Below are 11,295 nucleotides of genomic sequence, written 5' to 3' on the forward strand. Positions count from 1 at the left end.
GGGCCATGGAGAAGGGGTGAGGAAAAGGGAGAAATTTAGGCTACACTGTTCCTATCAACACTTTCTCGGTGCAAGGCTATTTAATGAATTTAGCCTTCACAGATTTTTAGTAGTGTTGAAATTTTGGAAGGCATGTGTTTGAATATTCACACTGTTTTGCTATGCTGTTTCTGGTAAAAGGGTGGAGAAGAGAATTGAAGGGACATTTGCTACACCTCTCTCTATCACCAGTATGTCGCAGTAGCTGAAATGGAGTACCTTGTTTTTTCTTTATCTTTGCTTGTTTTTATGTTGTACATTAACAGAGCACAAGAATATCTGTTTCTCTGATGTGCAGAATTGTACTCTGATGGCCATTAAAAGTTTGGAAATGAGTGGTGTTTGGTATTAACCAGCTGTGGCCTTGAGTGATGAAATTCTAAAAATATGTAGTGAGCCTTCTCAAAAAGCATATGCCTTAAATATGTAGAAGTAATCAAACACACAAGACTGACCTTTAGGTGAAATTGGCTGTAGGTGGTATAAGCATTCAGTTCTTGATTCCAAGGACTGTATTTTAGGAGCTGGAGACTTTGATATGTAAATGAGAATGTTTGCATTACAAACAAATCTAAAATGAGCAATATAATAAAAACATTCCTATTTTATTTTACATTCATATATAATAAAAATTTGCACACACATACACAAGAATGACATGATCTTGTTATAATGATTTGAGTCTTAAGGATTTCGAAAACGGTAATGCATGACTGACGAGAGAGCCAGTGACCATTGCCATGTATGTTTCCTGCCTAAATTCATTTACTACTGTTATTTTATATTATTGCTCTTTCAAATGCCTTTGGAGCCTAGGATTCCAAGAATCACAATAAGATATATAGTGATTACAGTCTTTTAAGAAAATCTTTGATATTTATAATTTATTCCAAGAACGAAAAACTTTTTATTGTTACAGGCAGTGTTAGTATCGTTATAATCAAAAAGAAGAATAAAAATTTGCATATTTGCATGTAAGATAAAAATTTGCATATTTCCCTAGCCTTTTTTCTTTTGCCTGCGTACAAACATAAAATTTACACTCGAAACTCACTATAAATAATTTTCAGTACATCCTGTACTAATTACAGCAATTAGAGTCTGTCTTATGCCTGTATTTACATGAGACTTTAATTTAAATACTTGAATCAAAAATATTTAGCATACTATCAGATGATGCAAGAAAAAATACTTTTTAGGCACAAGTAAATGTTTCTGTTTCCTTCTTGCAGGATGTATTGACCTTACTGTATTTTTGTCTTTTGTGAAGTTGTTTTAATAATACTTTCAAATATTAACTCATGGATTTCTTCTTTTTTTCCACTTCCAAAAAAATATGGAGTCAGTATGTCAACTGAGCAGATATCAGATCTAAATTTCTCTTGTCGCAATTAAAGCCTGTCTCCTTTTCCTCTTGGTTGGCTGCAAAAAGCAACCAGCTGTTGAACATCATCCCTTTGCAATAGTAAGTCCCTCCTTAACTTTCTCTTTTTCCATTCATTTAAAAACCCCAAGCCCTAAAGTTTTCCTCATAGGTCCTGTTATCCTTGCTAAAATTGTTGGATGTAATCTTGTAGTCCCATTACCACTGCCCCAAATATGTGGAGCCATTGGGAACAGTAGTCTCCAAAAGACCACACTTTCTCAATAAAAAGTTATGATTGCCTAGCATTTCGGATAAGTATGATAACAGAGTAAAGGTAAAAGTACAGATTCTGTATGACTCTTCAGTTGTTTTTCATGATTTAGTAATTTTGTATTGCATATTTAAATTAGTTATTACTTTCTCCGACATAAATGAAATAATTTTTCAAATCATTCTATTTTAAATTAGGTATCTCATATGTAAGTAGAAGTCAACAGAATCATAAGACTGTCTTGCTTTTCTTTTATATAACATGACAATATAACCTACTGATTCACTAAAGTTCATGTAGGAGTCAGGATATGTAAAAATAATGGCATCTAGAGAATAATTTGATAATATGACATATACCTATATCATTTTCATCAACAAACATTGCAAAATGCTAGCAACTTCTGTACTAATCTTTCTTCCCTTCTTATTCTCAAACTTCTGGATCTCTTATTCTATTTTTGTCATAGATGTTAAAATATATACAGATATATAATTATCTATATAAAAATATACAGTTTATATACATATATGTATGTGTATGTGTGTATGTATCTATATATATATGTAAAAGAGTAGTTAAGACATAGGTTTTGAGTATAACCATTGATATTTATTATCTCTCTGATTCATGTGAGAGTTCTGAATATTTTTAAACCTCAATTTATCTATAAAATGGCAAAACCAAATTTAACCATAATATCACAGGGTGGCTGTGAGAATTAAGTGGGATGATACATTTGAAATGCTTTGTAAAATACCTAATATATAATGTATATATAATAAATATTACTAGCACTGTAGTTATAATATATTTATTATCATCATCCCTTGAGTGACATTATCACCCAAATAGATAGCTGTGTTACACATTATTCATCTAATTTGTAGCATATTGTTAACCTGAGTAATATTTTAACAGGACTGCTTTCCAATCCTATCTCTCTCTCTCTTTTTTAATTTGCTTGTGTTATTTTGATTGTTTTATTTGCTTGTTTAAATCTGTTAATGGTTATTCACTGTCTTCCCAAAAGCTAGCTATTTATTTGCACTTGTGCAGGTTTACAACTTTATTTTTGGCTCGATTTAACATTTTTTGGTTAGATTGCATTATGTATCTTTTTGTGAGTAAATTTTTTTCAAGTTTGATATTTGTCAAAAATAGGGAGAGGACAGTCACTTTATAAAACATATAATACAGGCTCAATGAAGCTCATAGTCAGAGGCTGGCAAGATCGAATATGGCTCTCCCAATGTGTCTACTTTGTTCTAGACAATACGCTTAGTCTGAATATACGTGGAATCCCCACAAGAGAGGTCCCCAGTTTCCTGCCTCCTTTGGTAGTTATACAGGAATTGTGAGGAGGCAGATCCTCACCCAACAGAGCTGGAAAACTCCGGACTTTCAAAGTGACTTTAAAATTTTGCTGGCATGAGAAACACTTTATATTTGGACAATGACTCTCTGGAAAGTTCGCATATTAATATTTATATCAGCTAAGGGCCTCGAAGCCTACCCTGTTAAGCCATCTTTTTTTCGATCTTCTGAGGAAGAGCTATTTGATTCAGCCAGTGGCTAAACTGAGTTTTCAGTAATGATTGCCACTTGGGAAAATGGGATCTTTTAGTCATGCAGAACTCAAAAAAAAAAATCTAACATTAGTGTGCCTAAATGTTTTCCATGCTAATGTGTAATATACACTTAAAATCAAATAGTTCTTATAGCTAAATCAGTCAGTTTACTTTTAGCATGCAAAAGTACTAATTATTAATAACAAAAAATAGAAATTCAGGTGGAATATAGGGTCTTATAAAGCGTAGGATCTATAAAGAGTAAGACTATTAAAATCTATCCAATTACATATAATGGAAATTTTTAGGTGAGGTATACACATGTTCAATAGTACTTCTCATGTCCAAGGCTTATGTTTAGTAACAAGACACAGGTGAAAGTCAATTGTAAAACATCTACTTCCCAACTTGCCTTTGTTGTTCTTTGCCATTATTGCATACCCTTGATCTCTGAAAGAAACTGTTTTATTTTATTTTGTGAAGAATAATGTATCTGAGCTCTTTAGTAAAAAAATGGCAAGTTATGTTTAAGGAAAGAGAAAGTGTTTCATTTGATTAAAATAGGAGGCTTATTAAGGAGGGCAATGGCAGAGGTTAAAAAGGTAGATTAGGTATAAACGGTGAAAAATCAGGAATGCCAAAACAAAGAATTAAGTTTACTCTGTAAGAATTTGAGTATATTAAATCTCTTTTTATTTTATAAAACTCAAATTCATAAAATTGATTTATGTTTATTCTAGAAAAACATGGAAGACAAAAATGTATGCAGAATAAATTTTATGGAATCAGACATTTAAAAAAATAGTGCATATATTGGTTTATTTCTCTTTACTCTCTTTTCTATAAATGTATTTTTAAGCATAATTGGGATCATATGGATTTTTTTTTAACAATCAAGATTAGTTATTTATATTTTAAAAGGTAATACATTTTCAAGGTTTAAAAAAAAAATACAAAAGGGTTTACACGGAAAAGCTCCCTCTCAATTCTGTCACTCAGCACCTCGTTCTGTCCCTCAAAGTAATTGGTATTATCAGTATATGCACCCGCCCTGGCTAACCAACAGTATAGGCACACACAAACACACATTCACACAAACGCATGCTCCAATATGCTACCACATGTTGCACTTTCTTTGCACCATATCTTTTTCGACGAACGATGTATCGTAATGATCATTCCATATCAATATAGAGAGAGCTGCTTCATTTATCTAATGTTCACATGGAATTTTATTATGTGAATATATTGTAATTATATAAGAAATACCTTGTTGATGGACTGTATTCACCAGAAAAAGATGGATATTACTTTAGTAACAACAAAAATCTTTAAGTCTCAGTTGTTTATATAATTAAAGTTTATTTTTCCATTTATGCTCCTTGTCTAGAGTTTGTTATATGGGTATCTGATTCTATATATTCATTTCTCAAAGGATAGAGTCAAAAGACTTCACTATTTAAATATGAGTAAATGAAAAATCTCAAGGTTAAGTTCTTATATATCTTTGCTGGGATTTTTTGATTACTAGTTCTGTGTATTATTAAGAAAGGAGCGTTTAAGTCTTCAACTAGAAATTAAAATCTTTAATTCTTTCAGTTCTGTCAGTTTTTGCTTTGTGCTTACATTAATTTTCTATTGCTACATAACAAATTACCGAACTTAGTGGCTTAAATCAACTTCCATTTTTTATGGCATAGTCCAGTGGGTTAGAAGTCCAGGAGGGTTCTACTTGGTTCAAAAGAGAAGAGAACCATTGTAAATTAACTACAGGTTTGTTGATACTTTGAATTCTGATGCACATCCTCTACCCACTTGTTGTTATCTACTTTTCAGAGTCCTCAAAATGTGTCAGTTTCAATGTGCCCAGGTTTTGTAGTTGTGCTGAGTGAGAGAGACAGGGTAGTATGTTTAGTCCCATCCTATCTAGAACCAGAACCCCTAACTTGGAGTTTTTAAACATAAGCCATAGAAGCTGACTCTGGCCGATGAAAAAGAAAACCTTTTGTTCTTCTAAAGGTTATTGAATAATTTATGGAATCATTGGTAGTGTTGAAGAATAAGGCTAGAGGCCATGCTTCAGGAGCAATGCTGCTGATCCTGTCACAGAACCTGCCTGATCAGGGAACAGTTGCCATAACCACAAGAGTTGGCACTTATCAGAAACTCAGATTTTCTACAACTGCTACCGCTGTCAGTAGGAAGTCAGTCTCCAAAACCAGAACTAAAACCAGCATTTATACCTTTTGGCTCAAGCTGCTCACTTCTACATCTGAGTCTCTCATAGGTGAATCTAATTTATGAAAATTGTCACATGCCTATATGTACTAATCAATCAAATGCCAATATTTTTAACCCTGAGGCTGTAGAAGTGAGTTCTGTGGGTTCAACCTCATGAAGGGAAACCCCTTAAGCATTGCCAGGGTATCAAAAGGTGCTGGACCACCAAGAGATGTGACAGATGTCTATTGCATTTAGAGTTCATTATATAAGACAAAAGAAAATTTGGTCCTGCTTTATTTACAAATAATGTGTAATTGATTATGCTAGTAAAAGTACTGATTTGTTTTATACATCTAGAAGTTTTAATGAAATTAACTGGTATTTTTAAGAGATTTTATTGTGGTATTGAACATAGGTAGATAAAGAAAACATTAAATATAAGTATTGGTGCTGCATTGGGCATGGAATTCTTAATGACATATGTTTCCTTTTTAGGATTGTGCTATAAAAACAAACAAACAACAAAACAAACTGAATTCATGCTTTCTAAAGTATTTATGTCTTAACATGTAGTGGTTAAGAATAGTCTAGACTACAAATTGAAAAAGCCTGCATTGTACCTTCTCCTGTTACTAGCTGGGTAAACTTGGGGAACTTACTTAGCTTCTCTGCAATCGTGCACTGTATCTGTAAAATGAGGGAGATAATATCAGTTCCAAGCTTATAGAATTACTGAGAGAATTAAACAAGGTAAATGTAAAACCTGTACATAGTAAATGCTCAGTAAATTTTAGTTATGCTTAGTATTATTGTTTTTTCTTTAATATATTAGTAGAATGTATTCATTTTACTTTCTAAGATATTCAAAAATATCTTCAGTGTTGAATAATATGAATACTGCCTGTTTACAACTAGTGAATAGTTTCTTATTTATGATGCACTCTTAGTAATAATTAGTAAACGGATTCTAAATGTTAAATATGTTCACCTTTTTATATGTGGTGAACATGTTTAAGAATCTGGAATATCTCTTCTGGAAACCCATTTATGCTTATCTTCAAACACAAATCACAGTGCTCTTCAAAGTTAAGGAGGCAGGGCAAAGGTCAATGGAAACTCAGCTCATAATTTTTATAACCTATTCTGTGTAAGCACATAATGTACAGAAGTCCAAACTTTTGCAAAAAAAAATTGTAAATGTGGTTTGGCTTTCATACATAATATTATAAAAGAGACTCGATCGCAATATCTTTTGGTGCTCTCCTTCATGTTTGCTTGAGGGGTGTTCCGTGCAGTTTCGGCAAATTATGTTTCCAAAAATTTTGAAATATTTAACTGGTGCAGCTTTCTAAACTGGCCGCTACCCTTGCAGTAGGATTTGTTTCCTTTCGATATAAATCAAGCTTTTAAAATGATAGCTCAGAGAAAATAATTTGACTTTTATTGCTTTGGAAAGAATATCCGTGTGAGTCCTTCATGCTCCATTAGTTAGAAAATATTAAAGTAAAATGAATGAGTCCTGCTATGAATCTATGATAATTTGTGGCCTGGTCTCCCATAATAAAAAAATAAAAACTCTAATCTTTACAAGGCTTTAACATGTAATATTAGATGTAATAACATGTAGGTTTTTTTTCTTTCTTTCACATGGCGAAGAGTAAGAAACGAGAATGTAACTGCTTTTCTTATGGTCTTAGGAAAAGTACCTACCCTGACTAACTCAGAAACTTTGCAAAGTACAACTGATTTCTGATACTTTGAGTGGGTAAAAATGTGGTTTTCCATGAAGAGGGTTAACTTATTACTGAGTACCCTGTGGGTTAATTCTTGAAATGAGATCCTATTTCTGGCATGTTGTACAGTTTCAGTTAATGCTGTTTTTAGGCCCTATTTGTAAAAATTATTTGCATGGCTAGGTCATGTTGGTTCCATTACTTTTTAGCATACAACTGGGACTGCAGAGTCTCTGCTTGATTCAGAACCAAAAAAGAGAGTTTATAAAAGTACATTCCTGTAGAGGGAAAGCTTGTGAGCAGAAAGTTATGAGCATAGGGATTCTTTTCCTCTGCCTTTTCTATGTTTCTTATTTCATTCTCAGAAGCTTATGTTCTAGTCAAGGGAGCAGTAGTTTCTTGTAACGTTATTGTAAAGGAGTATGTGGCCCTTTCTGTAGGTTTCAGTTGTGTAACTAATAATTTACCAATTTGTCCAATTTCAAAGTAGGCATATAATATTATTTTGTCTGTAAAATAAAATTTAACTTAGAGCTCAAGAAAATAAACATGTCAATGAATTGTTCCATCTATTTACCTTGAAAAATTTTTAGAATAGGATATATTGAGGACTTTTAACAATGATTTAAATAATTTCCTAATGTAACTCGTTCAGTTAACGTGAAGATCTTTTGCGCCACAGCCTAGATTTGAGACAGATGACTTTTCAGTAATGTTTTAATTCCAGTTAAAAGCCCAAGAGGATTTCCAAACAAGAATAAAAGGAAAAGTTTGGAGCGGTCCTTGGATGAGGAAGCAACTTCTACAGCTGCAGTATTGCCGCACGGGGGAAAAAGGCAGATAATGTGCTAGTGAAATTATCAAGAGGGGGGCACCACTTGTTTCAGCATTGGAATTTCCTCTTAAATCTTATATTCCCCAGTCAACTGTAATCTGACTTAGATTTCCCTGTCCAAAACAAAAAGAAACAGTCTAATTAAGAAAATGTGTGTACTTAAAAATTATCTGGTGGTACTCTGACAAATGAAAACTTATAAATGATGCGGCTAGAGACCGTATTCTTACTTTACAGTCACATTCTTACTTGGAATAAATTACACTACCTGAGTTGATTATCCATCATGTTCTTTAAATTCTACTTAAAAAAGATACTAGTCTCCTTCTAAAAACCAAACTAAAAGCATACAAAAGATTGCCCATGAAGGGAAAATTAAGAATTTCCTGTGTGATTGAGATATATGTCTATCTTCTTAACATGAATACGTATGTAGTAGGCAGCTTCTAAGTGGTCCCCGTGATTCTCATTTTCTTGTATTCACACTTTTGTGTAATTCTCTCTCTTTGAGCTAACTCACTTCTAAAGAATTGTCTATGATAGAAGCAATAGGATGTCACTTCCAAGTTTAGCTTATAAAAAGACTATGGCTTTTTCTTGTTCTCTTGATCTCATGCTCTCTCTACCTGTACTTGCTTGCTCTGAGAGAGGATGGCTGCTCTGCATGCCATGTTGCGGTGTTGAGGTGTGTGGAGAGGCCATGTAACAAAGGACAGAGGGATGCCAACGACTATGTAAGTGAGTCTGGAAGTGGATAATTTAATCCCGATGAAGTTTTTAGGTGACTACAGCTCAGCTAACAGTTTGAATGTATGTCATGAGAGCCTTGAACCAGGGATATTTAGCTAAGCCTCATTCAGATTCCTGGCTCAACAAATAGTGAAATAAATGTTTATTATTTTAAGGCTCTAAGTTTGGGGATAATGTGGTACATGGCAATAGACAGCTAAATCAAAATTCTTAAGTTGATGGAAAATATATCATTTTGCTTTATAGACAGTTTAAATAGTGTATTCACTAATATACATATACATAATTATATTTAATAATTAACATGATATATAATTGTATCATTATTAAGATATTACATATGATTTATTTAGCTGTGTATATATTTGAAAAATAAGTTTCCTGATCCCCATTCTCCAGTGCCCTTTCCCAGAAGTTACCACTGTTACTCTTTCATGTTTCTAGAGATAGTCAATACATGTATAAGTAGGGATGGTTATACATCTTTAAAAAATATGTAGTAGCCATCCACATAACTACTGTATATGCTGCTTTTAAACTTATTGACATGTTTTGGAATCAAGTTATTAAGTGCCTTAATGTTTTCAATGGCTAAATGCCATAATTTATTCATCAGATTCCTAACTGATAAACACTTTGATTTATAGTATTTTGCCATCAAAACCAATGGAAAAAGGAACATCTTGTATCTATGACTATAGGATAACTTTTTAAAAATGAATTGCTGTGTCCAAAGATTTTTTGAATTTTTTATTTAGATAGATTTTGCCAGTTTTTCTCTATAAACTTTGTTCCAATTTATATTCCCCCAAACAATGTAAAACAGTACTTACTTCCCCACATTTTTATTAACATGGTTCTCAAACTTTTATATCCTTTTCAATCTCAAAGTCTAAATAAATAAACGGCCAGTTTTGGTCTTAATGTTCCTTAGGTTTAATGTTAATTAGAAGCAGAGTTGACCATTTCCCAAGATATTGAAAAGCCTTTTGTATTTTTTATGAACTGTATAGTCATACTCCTTGCCTATTTTTTATTGGCTTACTGATTTTTTCTTTATGATTTATAAAGGCATTTCATATATAATGAAATTTGCCTCTATTATATATGTTCAAAATTTTGGCCACAGTTTGACATCTATTTTTATATTTTATGGGCATACATACATAGACTATTGAGGGAACTGAGTTAGTCATCATAAATTGGTTAATGGAAGATAAGCTGTGCTTAAATCACTTAGCATCCATGGAGCACCACCTACAAAGTGTCAACAAAATGGATATATATATATGATGAGTAAGGATGAGTTGCTTTCCTTCGGTAATATCACTGTGTGAAGGCTTAGGAAAGACTTCATGCAAGTGCTATAGTTTAATGTTTTATTTTAAAGAACAGCCATAACAAAGACAAATATGGTCAACAGATAAAGTGTGAGGGGGAAGGAAGGCAACTGAAAACATATGTATAAATTTAAAAATAGAATCAGGTACATTAAATGAGAGAATTCAATTAACTGACTAATTGTTCAATTAAGTCCTGGAATTGGGGGAAGATCTAGCCTGAATGAAAACACTAAAGGATGCAATTGTTTTTGAAGTAGAAGTGCCCCTCTGTGCCCATTGAGCATCACAATACCCTATGAAAGTAGTGAATTAAGTGAATCACTAGTTCTGCAGCCCCCTGACATGTGTTCAGAGAGTGGTATTTCCAAAATGTAATGGAAGATTAGTAATTATTTGATCTTGAAGCTACATTTTAAACTGCAACTTGTAGGCGGAAATGCTTTGATAACTTTACATTTAAAAGATATTGTAGGATAATTTGCCTCAGCTGTATTGAGGACAGAAGTATCTGTAGCCCTATACAACATAAAGTGAGGAATTAAGATACATGTGTGTGGAACTTCAGTATAATTCACTGTTAAACAAGGAAATCAACATCTCAGAAAATGTGAAAAATTTAAATGTATAAGTAAACCAGTCAACAAAAAATTATACTTTATGTCTGCCTTTTGAAAAGAAAAAGGAAGAATATGATAGATATCTGAGAGGACCGGGAAAATTACCTACTTATTGCATTTTCTTCTCCCTTCAGTTAATTGATGACTACCAATTAAGCAATTACACTAGTTATTTTCTTTAGTATCCATTTAACATCTAAGACATATGTTTTTGATTCTATCTCTGAAGAGTGGATTTCCCTCTCCTCCTCAGAGAGGGAATGAAAGAATGAGAGAAAACAAACTTAGTTTTTCAGTCCTGAGAGTTAAGGGCTGTGTCATCATATAATTCTATTGTATTATTCATTTAACAAATAGTCATTTACTCTTACCTGCTCCAACTTTGTATTTTTTCTGCTGTATTCTCTTGCAAGAAATGACATCTCTGTCTACTCAATTCCATAAGCCAGAAGCCTAGCAGTAACCCTTGACATTGCTCTCTCTCACCACCCATGTGTGATAGATTATATCTCCAATTATCCCTTGCAATTGTCTACTCCTTATAACC

The sequence above is a fragment of the Pteropus vampyrus genome, unplaced genomic scaffold (assembly GCF_000151845.1).
Source record: "Pteropus vampyrus isolate Shadow unplaced genomic scaffold, Pvam_2.0 Scaffold260, whole genome shotgun sequence".
In the NCBI taxonomy this organism is placed as follows: Eukaryota; Metazoa; Chordata; class Mammalia; order Chiroptera; family Pteropodidae; genus Pteropus; species Pteropus vampyrus.